Genomic DNA, 12,710 nt, shown 5'->3' with positions numbered 1-12,710 from the left:
CTTCTATGAGTTCATAGTGAAATTCACGTCATTTCGACTTTATATAATTTACCTATATAACTCCCGTTAAACTATATATGGTATACGTATTTTCATAACTCTTTTATTTTATTTTCTAGATAAAATATTTGCTTTGGGTAACATTTGCACATTTATTTTACAACTCAAATCTAATACTGATAATTATTTATACATATTTTTTATTAAAAGAAATTTCAGTTAATGTAATTTGTATTAGGTTATTATTATGACTATTACTCTTTATGCCAATATTTGACATACATATTATTATTTAGCAAATTTGGTATATATAATTGAATTATTTTACAATTGAGAATGCTTATTATTTTACTAATATTTTTTTATTTTGATTCAAGTGATTATAATGACAAATCTTGTCAAAATTGAATTTGGGGCCTTAGACATCTCAGGCAAGAATTATTTGTCATGGGTATTAGATGCTGAAATTCACCTATATGCTAAAGGTATAGGAAATACTATATTAGCAGATAAAGAAACATCCAATCAAGACAAGGCAAAAGTAAAGATTTTCATCCTTCATCATTTACATGAAGGATTAAAAGTGGAATATGTCACTGTGAAAGACCCTCTTGAGTTGTGGAAAATTTTGAAAGAACGAGTTGACCATCAGAAAACAGTGATACTCCCTAAAGCTCGTTATGATTGGATGCACTTATGGTTGTAAGATTTTAAGACTATAAGTGAATACAATTCAGAACTTTTCAAAATTAGTTCTCAACTAAAATTATGTAGAGAAAACATAATTGATGAGGACTTGTTAGAGAAAAAAATTTCAACCTTTCATGCTAATAATGTGCTCCTACAACAGCAATACCGTGAAAAATGTTTTAAAAGGTATTTTGAATTGATTTCATGCCTTTTGGTGGTTGAACAAAATAATGAGCTATTGATGAAAAATCATGGAATTCGTCCCACTGGTTCTACACCATTCCCTGAAGTGAATGTAGTAGTACACAATAATTATGAAAATAGAAAATATAGAGATTGTGGACGTAGTGGGGGACGTGATCGAGGATGTACTAGTAATCGCTATCATAGTGGTCATAAGAATGACACTTTTGACCACCAGAAAAAGAATAACAATGAAAGACAAGAAAGAAGTGGTCAAAATAATCCTTCAAAGATTGTTGAGAATATATGCTACCGATGTGATATGAAGGGGCATTGGTCACGTACCTATTGTACGTCTGAGCATTTAATGAAACTTTATCAAGCATCCATTAAAAAGAAGGGAAATCATATGAAGACAAATTTTATATACCAAAATGATAAAATTGAGGCAAAAGATGAATATATTCATTATATACTAAAACTAACTATGCCTACGAGGGTGATAAATTTAATCAACTCACCTAGATGTGGCAGATTTCTTCAAGAATCATTAGAAAAATTGATGTTATTTTGGCATTTTTATGTTGTTTTAAGTATGTTTTATTTTCTTGCATAAAGAATAATTTATATATTTAAAAATATTTGCAATGTTTCTCATATTATATTTTGTTTGTTTGTATGAAGAATATGAATATTCAATAAAATTTCGATGGACCCAAAATCAATGGAGATATGTGTCTTGCAGATAGTGTTACAACACATAAGATACTCAAAGATAAGAAATATTTTTTTCTCATTTGACAATGGGTAATGCCCATGTTAATACAATATCAGGTAGTTCAAAACTTATTTAAGGATCTGAAAGAGCTATTATATTATTATCTAAAGGTACAAAATTTGTCATTGATGATGCTTTATATTCCACTAAGTTTCACAGAAATTTATTGAGTTTTAAAGATATTCGTCTTAATGGATATCATATTGAGACTATGAATGAGAAAAATATTGAATATCTATATATTAAAAATGTTGAATGTGGAAAGAAATATGTTTTGGAAAGGCTACCTGCTTCTTTATCAGGTTTATATTATACACATATTAGTGCAATTGAGTACATATTACAACAAACCAGAAGTTTATAGAACCATATACTTTTACTATTTGGCATGACCGATTAGGCCATCCCAGATCTATTATGATGCAAAGAATCATCAAAAATTCAATTGGACACCCATTAAAGAACTAAAAGATTCTTAAATTCAAGAATTTATCTTTTGTTGCTTGTTCGTAAGGAAAATTGACTATTAGACCATCACCAGCTAAAGTTGGGATTGAATCTCTCGTATTTCTGGAACGTATTCAAGGCGATATATGTGAGCCTATTCATTTACCATGTGGACCATTCAGATATTTTATGGTATTAATAGATGCATCTAGTAGGTGGTCACATGTATGTTTATTATCGATTCGTAACCTGGTGTTTACGAGACTACTTGCTCAAATAATTCGATTAAGAGCACAATTTCTAGATTATGCAATCAAAACTATTTGTCTTGATAATGCTGGTGAGTTTACATATCAAGCTTTTAACAATTATTGTATGTCAATTAGGATAAAAGTTGAACATCCTGTAGCTCATGCTCACACACAAAATGGTTTAGCTGAATCGTTTGTCAAATGCCTCCAACTAACAGCTCGACCATTGCTTATGAGAACAAAACTCTCTGTTACAACCTGGAGATATGCTATTTGCATGCAGCAGCACTTGTGCGCTTAAGGCCAACAAGTTATAATAAGTACTCTCCATTACAATTGACTTTTGGTCAGGAGCCAAATATTTTCCATCTTAGAATTTTTAGATGTGCAGTATATATTCCAATTGCTCTACCACAACGCATAAAGATGGATCCTCAAAGGAGGCTGGGGATATATGTTGGTTATGAATCTTCTTCTATAATTAAATATGTTGAACCATTAACTGGAGATTTATTTACTACACGATTTATTGATTGTCATTTTGATGAAACAACATTCCCAAGATTAGGGGGTGAGAAAATACAACTAGTAAAAGAAATTACATGGAATGGATTATCATTATCTCAATTAGATCCTCGCATAAGTTAATGTGAACAAGAAATTTAGAGAATTACAAAATCTCACATACTAGCTGAAAATGCTCCAATATGAATTGATATCCCAATAGAGCAAATTGTTAACGTAAAATAAAGTAATCCAAGCCTGAAGCATTGAAGGTCAATTGGTTCCAAAGATAAAAATCGTTGTAAAAGGAAATGAGTAATTATTCAATATGGTAATATTGTAGAGACAAGTGCCCAAGAGGAAGCCAAAGCTATAACTAATCAACAAACCCCAAAAGAGGTTTAGGTACCTAAAAATGGTAATAATAAAGAAATCTCAATAAGTTATGTTACTTTAGGAAAAATATAGAACTGAAAAAAATATAGTTGTCGACACCAATTTTGCTTATAAATGTTGCAATAGAAATAGCAAAAGAAAATGAGAATCTTGAGCCTAAATCTATTGAGCAATGTAGAAATAAAAAAGATTGGCCAAAATGGAAAGACGTAATGCAAGCATAATTAAATTCACTTTATAAACATGAAGTTTTTAGACCTATAGTCCAAACACCTAAATACGTAACACCCCAGACCGTCGCCAGAGTCGAGCACGAGGCGTTACCAGACTTATCTTACTTGTTCAGGGCATAATTTTTTTTAAAAAAAAATTAATTCACTCGCATTCATCCAATAAATCCATAAAAAGGGCCTTCGAGGCCCCAAAACGTGCAATTTGAACGGTTCGGGACCTAACCGGGACATTAAAAATTTTCCAATTACTTACACAAATCAAAACAATTTATTTCACTATTCATAATAAAACTGTCCATCTGCATAATAGTCACTAAATTAATTATAATTCGAGTTAAGGAACTCTAATTTTAAATCCATAAATTTTCCCTAAAACTAGACTCATATATCTTCTTACTATAATTTTTCCAGAATTTTTGGTTTGGTCAATTAGTACAGTTTATTCATTAAAGGTTCCTCTATTTTGCAGTTCAATGGACCTGACCTCTCTTCACTAAAAATCAATTATCTCATTATACAAAATTCTTATAGCATTTCTGTTTTTTTCTAATAAAAATAGACTCACTAAGGAATCTATACATATAAACTATGTCATAATTATTTTTTTTTAAAATTTCTAGTGATTTTCCAAAGTTGGAATAGAGGATCACGAAGACACTCTAAACCAGTCTTACAAAAATTTAAATATCTCAGAATATAGACTTCTTTTGTTTGCTCTATTTCTTTCCTATGAAAATAGACTCAATAAACTTTAATTCTATATCTTATTCACCATTTAATTTCTAAAATTTTTAGTGATTTTTCAAAACCATGTCACTACTGTTGTTTCCTAACTGTTACTCCTTCATAATTTCTTTGCATCAAACCTTATTTAGGCACACATAATACCAAAACATGTTCTTATTTAGCTATATCATAAGCTAATCATTACCACGTATTCACATGCCATTCTTTAATCATATCATAAGTACATACACACAATATAGCCAAGTCCCTATACATGCCATAAATTATTTCTAGTCACAAAATACCGAGATAGCTCGTTGATAGTGTGAGGCGATCTCCGACGTCCTTACAATTTTTCGAGTTGGCTTTGCGATACTATATAAAAAAAAAAGAGAAAAGAAAGGGAGTAAGCATAAAGCTTAGTAAGTTTGCATGTAAATAAATAACAACATTCTAAATGAATTATCAAGATAACATGAACCTTTCGAACATGGACTTATCTTACCTTCCCTTTGGTACACTCTTTAAATTTTCCGTTGAACCACTTGGAATACTAAGGATACATGGGTACCTATCCTTTTTAAACTTACCATTGACATGTCTTGACATGGTCTTACATGGTATCCTTGCCTTATGAACTCACCATTGTCATGCCTTGGAATGGTCTTACATGGGATCTTTACCTTATCGTAGTTTATCAATGCCATGTCTTGACATAGTCTTACATGATTTACTTGCCTTGTAAAACTTACCAATGCCATGCCTTGGCATGGTCTTACTTGGTATCCTTAAACCCTAATGTCATGACATTTGTATCCTACACATTCCTAAGGTTCAACCTGGACTTTTAAGTATCATTTCTCCGTCAATTCTTGCTTGAATCATCATGGAATAAATTTAAAAAATAAATATATAGATGCTAAAAAATAACATCATTAATTATAAATAACAAAACATTGCGTTTATTTACCGTAAACTTACCTCGGTAAAAAGTACGATCAAATATTTTGATTTAATCCTCAACCTTTTTCTTTCCTCGGTCTAACCCCGAATTTCATTCTTCTTGATCTATAATAGAAAATTTAACTTATTTAATATTCACATTTATTAAACAGTCCTTAACTCTAACTTTAGAAAAATCACAATTTTGCCCCTAAACTTTTGCATATTTACACTTTTTTCCCAAGGCTCGGAAATGAAACTTTATCCCTAATTCTTATGTTTTATGATATGTTGATCATTTATTTACCTACAGCAACATCAAATTCCCACTTTAACATATACTTATGACCATTAGGTATTTTTACCGATTATGTCGTATTACTCGTTTTCGCTTAAAATCGCTTAGCTCAAGTCGTTTAACATAATTTCAAGCTTCATATTCTACCATGAAACATTAAAATAATCATATTTCACCTATGGGTATTTTTCCAAATATGAACCCTAGGTTAAATTATTGCTAGAATAAGCTAAATCAAGTTACCGGGACTTCAAAAACGTAAAGAACATTAAAAACGGGGCTTGGAATCACTTACTATGAAGCTTGGAAGCTTGACAAAACTCTAGCTATGAAGAACCCTTGAAATTTCGACCTAATGAAGAAGATGGGCACATTTTGCCATCTTTTTCCCTTTTTTAATCTTTTAATTACCAAATGACTAAAATACCCTTCATTAAAACTTTAGTTATTTTTCTCTATGTATGTCCATTTTTGTCCATGAAAACATAATGGTCTAATTACCATTTAAGGACCTATACTTTAATTATACTCTTCAATTTAATACTTTAGCATCTAAAATTCATATTTATCAACTTTTGCAATTAAACCCTAATAGGTAAATTAAGCATGCTATCTATAAAATTTTCCATCGATACTCTAACACATGCATCTAATCACTCGGTAAATTATAAAAATTAATCGAAATAAACTTTACTATCTCGAATTCGTGGTTTCACAACCACTATTCCATTTAGGCCATATTTTGGGATGTTATAATATATGTAAAGCTGGTAGGATATAAATAGATATTTGTGCAAAAACGAAATGAGAAAAATGAGATTGTAACATATAAAGCACGACTTGTAGCATAAGGATTTTTATAAAGGCCCGACATTGATTATGAAGAGACATATTCTCCTGTGGTGGATGCAATCACGTTTAGATACCTTATTAGTTTGGCAGTACTTGAAAAACTTGACATGCGTCTAATAGATGTTATTATAGTCTATTTGTATGGTACACTTGATAGTGAAATTTATATGAAAATCGCAGAAGGATTTAAAATCCCTGAAGGATATAGAGTTTCCAGGGAAAATTACTCAATTAGATTAAAGAAAAGTTTATATGGATTAAAACAATTTGACGTAAGTGGTACAATCGTCTTAGTGAATATTTATTAAAAGAAGGTTATAAAAACGACCCAATCTGCCCATGTTTTTTTATAAAAATGTATGGATTAAAATTTGTGATAATTGCTATTTATGTTGATGATCTAAATATTATTGGAACTTTTAAAGAGCTTCAAAATGCAGTAAATTATTTAAAGAAAGAGTTTGAGATGAAAGATCTTGGAAAAACAAAGTTTTGTCTTGGCCTACAAATCGAACATTTAAAAGATGAAATTCATCTCCATCAGTCAACTTATACGAAAAAGAACTTAAAGGAATTTCATATGGATAAAGCACATCCATTGAGTACCCCGATGGTTGTACTGTAACACCCCTCACCCGTATTCACAGTCAGAATAGGGTTACAAGGTATTACCGATCAATCAACATCATTTAACATACATAATTAACATACATAATTCATACATTTATGCATTCATACTCATATGTCATTCAATCATATTTATATTTTCCCTTATGAAGGCCGACGAGGCCTTAAATATGCTTTAGAAGTTGTTGGGCACTAAACCGATAACATATAAAAATTCTGGATACTTAGAAAATTTTCAAACATATAAGGGTCACACGCTCATGTGAACAGGCCATGTTCCTCACACGGCTCCAGACACGCCCATGTCACAGGCCGTGTGAAAACAGGGCATACATACTGTAACACCCCTCGCCCGTATCCGACGCTGGGACGGGGTTCGAGGTGCTACCTGACTTTTACTAACACTTCCATACTAAACAGGGCCATGAAATCTCAAATAATTAAAAACTTTTCTTTTCACATGCAATTTGTCCCTTATGCGAGCTTACGAGGCCCAATACATGCATTCGGGGCGGTTCGAAACCCAATCGAGAACTCATGAAAAACTTAGAAAAATCTCTTGCGTTAAGGCTTCACACGCCCATGTGCTCAGCCGTGTGGCCGAAATAGTCTAATTATCAAGCCTTTTGTCACTCTCACACCACATGCATAGATACATACTTATCCAATAACATACAACGTGGCATAAATGAGCTCTTAAACATCTACAAACATGTTATGCTCGAGTTATTTTCTTATGTAATAAATATTATAGAATTTGCCCATATCATTACCACATACTAGACATAACTATCATTACATCACAAACCATTCATGAAGCATTATTAACTATTTACCAATCACTTAATCCTGCATTAGTTACTAGCTCATCAATGAATCTCAATTCAATCTCTAGGCATACATGTTGTAAGCCACATCACAAGAGATAATAACATACATGCATAAGAATAATCATATGGGCCCATAATGTCATTAGCCGACATAGGCCAATTTACATGACTAATACTACCTTAATAACAAGCCAATGCCTTTGGCTAAATCATAATATTACATACTCACATTAAAACCCTATACATGCCATAGACTCGAATCACTTGAGTTTACTTACTCCGATAACGTTAACTCGATAGGGTGATAATATCTCTGACGGCCTCCAACCCGAGCTAACCTGGAAACTCTAGAAAACATGGGAAACAAGGGGGGGTAAGCTTTCGCTTAGTAAGTTCATATGAAAACAATTAGCAACTCATTATCTTGTTTTATCAATGTTTACAACATATGTTCAAGTTCACTACAAGCTGTCTTTCTGAGCAACAGTCACTAAATTATTTATATCTGGAGCTACGAAACTCCGAATTAAGTTCCGTTAATTTTCCCTGAAACTAGACTTATTTTCCTTTCTTCCATAAAATTTCCAGAATTTTTGGTTAAGCCAAATAGTACAGTTTATTAGTTAAAGTATCCCCTGTTTCAGGGTATGACCACTCTGACCCCTGTGCACTACAAACAGAATTTATCCCTGTACAAAATTCCAACAACCATGTCGTTTATTTCCCCTAAAAATAGACTCAATAAGAAATCCATTCATATAAGGTATGACTCTTAATAATTTTTGTACAATTTTTGGTGAATTTCTAAAGTCAGAACAGGGGATCTCGAATTCATTCAGACCCTATTTCACAAGAATTCAAATATCACACAATATGGAATTCTTTTCTTCCCTGTTTCTTTCATGTGAAAATAGACTCATTAAGCTTTAATCCCATATTTTATTCTGCCTCTAACTCATTTTCCACTATTTTTAGTGTATTTTAAAGTTACACTACTGCAGTAACTCAAATCTGTCAAGGCTAAATTACTCATCCATGATCATTGTTCACAAAATTAATACAACATCGTTTGTATAATCATCACCGAGACATTCATATCACATTTTCATTTACCATCTTACCATATTGTTGTTATGTCGAGTTTTCAACCCGAGGGTTAAGTACATACCTGTTCAAAGTATTCATTTTACAACATTTACCAATACGTCCCTTTCATCTCGAGTATTCCTCCATTTGAGTAGAATTTTACCCGTTGAACACATTGGAATATAATTCGGATACATGGAAAGTTTGCACATAAGTGCCACATATGTAGCCAAGCTACCATGTAACCCGCCCATAAGTGAACTCGGACTCAACTCAACGAGCTCGGGCGTTCGCATCCATAAGTGAACTCGGACTCAACTCAACGAGCTCGGATGCCTAGTTACATCTCACGAACTCGGACTCAACTCAACGAGTTCGAACATTCGCATCCATAAGTGAACTCGGACTCAACTCGACGAGTTCGGATGCTCAACCATCCTAGTGACATGTCACTTGTATCCTAATCTATTCCTAAGGTTCAAACGGGATTTTCCTCGAACACATATCCTTGCCATCTTCCGTAAAATACCGAAACCAATACTCGGTAGCACTTTATATTTAATGATAATACACATATCTTGCATTTTATTCAAAATAACCACAAAGCATATATCTCATGATAAAAATCAGCATATCATATATTTAACATCAATAACTTAAAAATAACAATTATGCTACATTATTTACACATGAACTTACCTCGATACCACAAAGGTGAAAAGGACATACTAGTCCATAAATCGATTTCTTTCCGTTCTAGGTCCAAGTCTCAATTTTCATCATCTATAACATCACATTTAGCCTACCAATCAGTCACAATATTCATATGGGTCTAAAAATCATATTTTTACAAATTTTCATTTTGACCCCTAAACTTTTGCCCCAATGCTCGTAAATTAATTTTATTCAATTTCTATAAGGTTTAAGACATGCTGAACATTTTTCTCTTCTATGGAAACTCTAAATTTTCACTAATTCACACACTTATGACCAATTTGTAACTTTCACAATTTAACCCCTTTTGACATTTTTACCGAAATTCATTGAATAAAACTCATATTTAACACATCAAACATTCATTATCCACTATAAATCATCAAAACACAACCATATCATGAATGGGTAAATTTTAAACTCTAATTTCTCTTCAATCAATTTGTAGAAATAGAAAATTTAAGCTTGGGATCTCAAAATACGAAAATCATTAAAAGCGGGACAAAAACCGTACCTATATAAGCCATAGAAGCTTGGCTGAATGGAGCTCATCCATGGCTGCCATTTTCAGTTCTTTCCACGGTTGAAGAAGAAAGAATGAAAAAAATGATAGCTTTTATCATTTGTCTAATATATTTTAATTAATTTACAAAATTACCCTTTTATTTCAACCAAATTTCAAAATACCAAACAAATATCCATTCACTAACTTATTAAAGGAATAATTGTCACATAAGGACTTTTAATTTAAAACTCATAACAATTAGGCACCTCATATATAAAGAACTCAACTTTTGCACTTTTTACAATTTAGTCCTTTTGACTAAATTGAGTACTCAAACGTCAAAATTTTCGAATGAAATTTTTACAAAATATTTTCATAAATTTATAGACTATAAAAATATAATAAAAATAAATTTTTTTTCGTCAGGTTTGTGGTCCCGAAACCACTGTTCTGACTAGACCCAAAATCGGGCTATTACACATACTAACTTGGGTCACACGACCAACCACACGCCCATGTGTCTAGCTCGTGTGCCCTTCGAAGTGGCCATACACGCTCGTGTGTCAAGCCGTGTGCTAGGCCGTGTCGGTCCTGTAGGGTATACTGACTTATGCAACACGGCCAAGTCACATGCCTGTGTGTTAGGCCATGTGCCTTTTAGAGGGTATACTGACTTATGCCACACAGCCAGTCACACGCCCGTGTGTGAGGCCGTGTAGAGCATACTTACATCATTTTAATATCAACACCAAGGGACACACGACCGTGTAACATAACCGTGTGTCGTACACGGTTGAGATACACTGTAACACCCCCTACCCGTATCCATTGCCGGAATAGGGTACGAGGCATTACCGGAGTTTACTGAACATTTTCAGATAATTCTGAGTCATTTATTATTCATATTTTGAAAATAACCATAACGTCTCTCTATTGGGCCCTCGAAGCCCCAAACATACATTAGAAACCAACCAAAATTAAATCGGGATTATAGAAAAAAAATTCGCAAAATCTTAAATTTTATTTTCATCTAAGTACTTACTATTTCAATGCTCCTTATAATTAAACATGTTACCATTCAATCAATAGCTTGGCACTTGTCTAAGCGACAAACAACATCATTGTTATTATACTTGCACATATTTCATCTAAATTCAACATTGATATACTTATTTTCTCGACATATCGCACTTGAGTTTAATAATCGTCTCAACTTACATAATTTCCTTGTATCAACATATCAAAGATAATCATATATGTACATGTCATGAAACATATCATGCTCTTACCGTTTCTTCATAAGCATCTATCATTCATTTTATTATATCAATATTTCATGCTCCATCATTTCCATATATTTTATGTATATTTATTCCGGTAATAATTTATATCAAACTTAACATAAATTATATTCCATGTACTTATACTTATTTCGTTTATCTATCTTCATAATTATTTCATACAACTATTTTGTACATATATTTCCATATGACCAGTTTTTGTAAACATTTCACACAACCATTTCATATAACCATTCATCATCTGATACGTATTACCTGAATATCAATTGTTCAATAGATGTCATAGCGTCTTCCATCCATGGTCTTATTTATCTTTGACATAATGCCATAGTATCTTTCAACTATGGTCTTACTCATTTTCTGTCATGTTGCCATGGTATCTTTCAACCATGGTCTTATTATTTTCATGTCACGTTGCCATGGTATTTTTCAACCATGGTCTTATTCATTTCATATCACGTTGCCATGGTATCTTTCAACCATGGTCTTATTCATTTCATATCAGGTTGCCATGGTATCTTTCAACCATGGTCTTATTCATTTCATATCAGGTTGCCATGGTATCTTTCAACCATGGTCTTACATATTTCATATCAGAGAGCACACTCCCGCGAACCTCATCCTTACAGTGGGATTACCAGTCCAGGCTAAATCCCCTGTAATATAAACTCATAGAGTATTGTCGGGATTACCACCAGGCTAAATCCTGCAACGACAATTACTCTAATGAGCTTAGTCTCAATTACCATCCAGAGCTAAATTCAGACCCTAATTCGGATTACCGTCCGGCTAAATCCATTTTACATGTATTCTTCGGGAGGGCTATATCAGAATAGGATCACCTGTCCGGGCTAGATCCTTTTTACCGTCAATTCCTTTTCGGAGATCCATCGAATTTTCCTTTCATTCAACCGAGATTTATTTTCAATTTATAACGAGTATTAGCAATATTTCATCAATTATCATGAATTGAACATTCAAATCATATTTTTATCACATAACCACATTTTTCAAGTATTTAAAATACAATTCAGGTTACATAAACTTACTTCATTACTTGTTTGTGTTTATAATTTCATTAATCCGATATCTTTTCTTTTCCACGATCAAGTCTCATATTTGAGTCGTCCGGATCTTTATAAATAAATTTGATCATCATTTTCATTCATTTCATATTCTAATGCATTTAATTAATGCTCTAGGAAAAATTATCATTTTGCCCCTAAACTTTTAATTAATGATGATTTCATCCTTAGGGTCAGGAAAATAAAATTCTTGCAATTTAATCCTTATTTCCAGCTATTATTCTCATACATATTGATAACAATCCATGAATTCTATAAAATA

The 12,710-nt window shown here is 32.4% G+C and overlaps 1 long non-coding RNA gene across 1 annotated transcript; it reads right to left on the bottom strand.

The window, feature by feature from the left end:
- Positions 1–7,748: 7,748 nt before the first annotated feature.
- Positions 7,749–9,632, bottom strand: LOC128280923 (uncharacterized). The gene is made up of 2 exons (XR_008271133.1): positions 9,543–9,632; positions 7,749–8,104 (listed from the first exon to the last, which is right to left on the bottom strand). It is a non-coding gene; the product is annotated as an uncharacterized LOC128280923 (long non-coding RNA).
- Positions 9,633–12,710: the final 3,078 nt, after the last annotated feature.

This window comes from Gossypium arboreum, chromosome 9, assembly GCF_025698485.1.
Source record: "Gossypium arboreum isolate Shixiya-1 chromosome 9, ASM2569848v2, whole genome shotgun sequence".
In the NCBI taxonomy this organism is placed as follows: Eukaryota; Viridiplantae; Streptophyta; class Magnoliopsida; order Malvales; family Malvaceae; genus Gossypium; species Gossypium arboreum.
The sequence above is the reverse complement of the archived record's forward strand: the minus strand, read 5'-3'. Positions and strand labels throughout refer to the sequence as shown.